We start from the raw sequence: 5,655 nt of genomic DNA on the forward strand, positions 1-5,655 counted from the left end.
CTATTAGTTAAAAAACTTAATATGATATTTTATATTATTATTTATATTTGACACAATTAATACATTTTATTTTTTATATTTGTATTCTTTAGTTGTTATATCTTTACAGTTTTAGGTAGAAAGAGATAGTAGTCATGACAATTATAAATGCAACAGCTTTTTGGCTGAGGTTTAGAGGCCAGATTCTGGGGGCAGAAGTGTGTCCTGGGCTTAGCATTTGGGGTTTGGCATGCTGAGGGCATGGGCTCACTGACTGTTGGTCAGGGAGTTCTTCCCCTTACCTGTTTGAGGAAGAAACCCTAGGGCCTGAGCTTTGAATTGAGAGGTTGTCCTGTGGGCTAGAAGGGGTAGAGCTATCTGACCATGGGGGAAATGTGGCACCAGCCTCTTCCTGCAGCTTCTGGACCCAGGTCTCCAGGACCATGTGCAAGTTTGCCTACGATGGCCAAGATAAACACAGACCAACTAGATGTACAGCAGGTGCAGCTGTTGATGGAGAGTACATCCTCATGGACAAGAAGGACGGAAGGATCAGGGCAGAGATCAAGAAGATATGTCACCTGAAGAACATTGAGAAAGGATTACTGCATCAGGGTTTTAGTGTCTTCCTATTACTCAACATTGAAAATAAACTTCTGCTACAATAGGGATCAGATTCAAAAATTATTTTTCCATATTGCTTCACTAATACTTGTTTTAGTCATCCATTAAGTATCCCAAAAGAGCATGAAGAAAATGACACAATTGGTATTAGAAAAGCAGCACAGAGGCCTGAACTTAGAATTCCTATGGAAGATGTTCCTCCAGAAGAAAGCAATTATCTGACACAAATGCACTTTAAGACTCAATCTGATGATATCTGGAGAGAACATGAAATTGATTACATTTTGATGGTGAGGGAAGAATGTAACCTTGAATCCAGAGCCCACAGAGACTAAAAGCTATTGTTATATATCAAAGGAAGAACTAAAGGAACTTCTGAATAAGGCAGCTAGTGGTGAAATTAAGATAACTCTGTGGCTTCAAATAATTGCAGATCTTTTCTCTTTCAATGGTGGGATAAGTTAAGTCACTTGAATCAGTTTGTTAATGAGAAAATACAAAGAATGTAAAAGTGGAGATGAATGACTGTAAAGTACTGAAGAATTCCTCTACTTAGTAAGATTAAATGAATTTAAAAAATGTGTTTCCCCATTGTACTTTCATTAGAAATACTGACATTTTACAACCAGAATTGGTATGGAAGAGAATTCTTCATTTTTTTTTTCCTACTCCCCATATATGTGCACCGCTACTTGCAAAAAAAAAAAAAAATTGAGAAATGATTGTGGAAAAAGAGAGCAAATAAACTTAATTTAACATATTTAAATAAATAAATAAATAAATGGTCATGGCAAGTTTGGATGAGTGAGGATCTTCATTTTCGATATATTATTATAAACATTTTTAGAAGACTTGTAGCACTTTTTGCTGTTTTCCTGGTACTTGGAATATCTTTAAATTTTTTCATAATCCAGAAAAATGCACAATGGAATCTATTTTCTTTTCCACTTCAAAACAGGTCAAATTAACTTTCTGTATTAAAAGATAGTATAGTTGAGCAGGTTCAAAGGCATTAAATTGTATATATCCTGATTTCTGTCACTGTAAGTTAATTCTTTGGTTTAATCATTCTAGGAACATTGCTTTTGGTAAACATTCATTAGGTTAAGTCATTAAAACAGACTTTGAAGATTAGCAAATCTGCTTTCAGAATTCCTGCATGTAGGCCAGAAGTCTGTAAAACAGAGCTTGGTTCATATAGGTCATACTCTATGATGGGTGCTATGCTTGGGCTGGAGAAAAACTGGAAGTGCCCATGTTTCAGCTGGAGAAATCTTTGTTGGGGGCCATACTTTGCACTGTAGGACGACAGCATCACTGCATTCTACCCCCAAATGCCACTGCCACCCACATGGCAGTGACACTGGATGCCTAGTGTGACTTGGAGAACAGCATCACCCACAGTTGAGAACAACTGTCCAACAGTCAGGATGTACTGTCAAGGGAAATTAACAAGAAAAAGGGGGCTAATGCTCATGTTAAATAGATATGGATTATAGAATATGTGTATATTAATATTTAAGTTGCACCTTGACTAATGTACTTTTCATACCCTTGCCATACATTTCTCACATCTGAAATCTCAAAACAGCTTTATTATCCTTGAATGCTATGTAATAAGTAATGAAAATGATAAAAATTTTCATACAAACCTAAATGTTTTATAAATTCAATATTAAAATCCATTTATTTTTAACCCTGAATGGTTCATTTCAGGCAAGATTGTGTAACATATACTTTATTGAAATATAAAAATAAACTACCAAAAAACACTAAATGCAAGGAACACACTGAGGATATGAAGCAGTGGTTGAGCCACAGGTCCTGACATGCCACAAAGCTTCAGCCTCATCAATTGGATTCCATTCCCCTGACTGATCCATGCCTTAACCATGAAGACTGATACTGACCAAACTTATGTATTTGCAAGAATAAGGTTTGGACCATAGGTCCTTGATCTTGGTTAGGTCTGGGGAAGGGCTGATGTTTACTCATTTATAAATGTTGAGGTGGGACCTTTGGGCACTATTCTGCCTACCACAGCCATCTAAGTTAAAATAGAGAAGATAGTCACTGGTAGGGGCTTATGAGCAATGATGCAGGTCCTGACACCGTAGCCAGTTTTCAGTACAGTCCTGCAATATTTACATCCATGATGGAGTAACAGCCCCTGCCAAGTTGACTCACGTGATGCCTTCAGTGGTGGATGTGTTCCTATAAGGCTAGTATTCACATGTGAAAAATGTCTATCCTTATTAGTCAAATGTGGAGATGGCCGGTACTCTGGAGTTGGTTATTCAACCATGTTCATTTTTCCAGGTCTTTCCAACATCAGAGTAATACTTTGGCTTCAACACTAATGGGAAGAACTTTGTAAGTATTATGACATACAAATGATCTACCTATAACTCAAACAGTGATTTTATTTTTCAATGGAAGTATAGTTTATTTATAATGTTGTGTCAATTTCTGATATATAGTACAGTGATTCAGTTATATATACATATAAATTATTTTTATATTCTTTTCCATTATGGTTTATCTGGGGATATTGAATATAGTTTTTATACTATAGAATAAGACTTTGTTGATTACCCATCCTATACCTAATAGTTTGCACCTGCTAATCCCAACTCTCAATCCATCCCTCTCCACCCTCCACCTCCTTGGCAACAACAAGTTTGTTCTCTATGTCTGTGAGTCTGTTTCTGTTTCATAGGTAAGTAAAATTGTGTCATATTTTAGATTCCATTTGTAAATAATATCATAAGGTATTTTCTTTCTCTTTCTGATTTATCTTACCTAGCATGATCATCTTTAGTTCCATCCATATTGCTGCAAATGGCATTATTTCATTCTTTTCTATGTTGAGTCATTTTACTGGTAGGGAGCTACCTGAGCTAAAAAAAAAATTGGGTCTGCCAGGAAGACCATCCAGTTCTTGGAGGCATGTGAATTAGCCTGGAATGCTTGCCCTGGACATTTTTACACTTCAAAATTATTCTGTCATGCAGCCATGGAGGTATATGCATTCTGGCTGACACATCATGATGTATATAGCTCAGGATCAACAGTCTCCTGCACTGGGAAAGTTCCTGACTGCACATCCTTTGAGATCTTTTCCTGGAGGATTTTCCGATGGATTGGCCCCTGGTTCGCTGGAGGGCTTCAAGTGTTGCAACAGCTTCTTTACCTATATATAGGAAAAAATATATGTGTACTGTTATAAATATACATACCTGTGTCCATGTGCAATGTCTCAGTTTAGGCTTACAGTCATTTTTATTTACAAGGGTATGGATCGCTGACATAGTAAGGTATAAATCATGGAAAACACCATTGGATGAAAACTGAGGAATTAGAATCAAGGGCTAACTTATCCAAAACAAATCCCTCCTGGTTGCTTTTTTGTAAACTGCTATGAAAAATATAGAGTTGAGAGGTTGAGAGAATGAATTATGGAGTTCCCATTGTGGCTAAGCACATTAAGGACCCAATGTAGTCTTGGTAAGGATGTGAGTTTGATCCCTGGCCTTGCTCAGAGTGTTAAGGATCCAGTATTGCCACAAACGTTGGTGTGGATCACAGATGTGACTCAGATCAACTGTTGCCATGGATGTGGTGTAGGCTCTAGCTGCAGATCTGATTTGACCCCTAACCTGAAAACTTCAATATGCAGCAAGTACAGCCATAAAAAGAAAATAAAGAGATTAAATGGCAATAGAGTGCTATCACGGATTAAATGTGGCTGTAAAAATCATTGACACTCTTCTTCTTGAATCCTGGTGGCTATAGTGATTTTCTTTCCCATAGGAGACAACAGGAATTATTCTATGGAATTTCCAAGGCTATTACATGAGAAGCTAGCAGCATCAACCTTGGTCTTTTGGGTCATTTGCTCATGAACTAGTCTGAGGCGGTCTTGTTGAAGAAAACACCTTAAAAGTTTACAAGGAAATGCCCTGAAAAAGAGATGCTCAGCCAAGCTCCAGCCAATCTGGTAAATGACATACCAGATATTAGAAAGCAGAGACTTAATCTCTATCCAGTTCTATCCATATGGTAGATTCCTAAGATAAATGAATGGTTATTGTTTTTACCTACTAAGTTTTGTAACAGTGACAAACAATCAGAATAGATGCTGAAGTGGCAGCTAGGTCTCATGTCCTGGCATTGTTTACAGCTCCAAGACTAGGCTCTTAGCCTTTGCTCATCCAGAGATGTGGTGATGTCCTTTTTTGTCAATGCCAGTATTCTGTTCTCTTGCATGGTCTCAATGATGTCTTATTTTTCAATATAAATATCGAGCTGTAGGAGAAGCTGGTATCCTCCCAAATAAAGAATTATGAGTTTGCAGGAAAAAAATGTTAGAACCCAGGGTTTAGCCATGGCATACCACTATTGGAATCAATCTGCTAAAGGAGGAAGGATCATTGCTTCTCTAATACTATAAATAAGCAGTATATCCTACTTATCAACAACAAGGCTGATGTAGCTGGATTTACCTCAGAATGGAATGAGTGATAAGAACAGTATACCTGACACATTTTCTGTCTCTGTGAGGTGGGAAGGTGCTTGAAGTTGGTGTCAGGTCATTTTCCTTCAGTTTGCTCAAGAACACAAGAAACAAAAATGATGATGTAGTCCATAAAATATTTTATCTCAGTAGGAAAAATTATGTACTGCGGCAAAATCCTAGTTTTTGTTTTTCTTTTTTGGCTGCAGCATTTGGAAGTTCCTTGGCTAGTCAGATCTTTATCCCACTGAGTAAGACCAGAGATCAAACTTGCATCCTCAAGGACACTAAGTTGTGTTGTTAACCCACTGAACCACAATGGGAATTCCAATTAGCTTTATTTTTATCTTATCTATGGTATGAGAGAATGTTGAGAAACTTTATAACATTTCAGTCATAAGGAAGTAATACAACATACAAACTAAAAAAGTAAAACCTATGTTCCCTCTGTAAAAACACCTGCATTTTAACAAACATCTCTAATTCAGGTCAGCAATAATGTTTTGATTCTATATCTTACTTGTCCTTACACTGAG

The 5,655-nt window shown here is 37.0% G+C and overlaps 1 pseudogene; it reads left to right on the forward strand.

The window, feature by feature from the left end:
- Window positions 1–414: 414 nt before the first annotated feature.
- Window positions 415–1,112, forward strand: LOC110258436 (isopentenyl-diphosphate Delta-isomerase 1 pseudogene; annotated as a pseudogene).
- Window positions 1,113–5,655: the final 4,543 nt, after the last annotated feature.

Source organism: Sus scrofa, chromosome 10 (assembly GCF_054392235.1).
Source record: "Sus scrofa isolate SSC_HxYL_T2T_F1_AM1 chromosome 10, Sscrofa_HxYL_maternal_Yorkshire_Landrace_v2.0, whole genome shotgun sequence".
NCBI lineage: Eukaryota > Metazoa > Chordata > Mammalia > Artiodactyla > Suidae > Sus > Sus scrofa.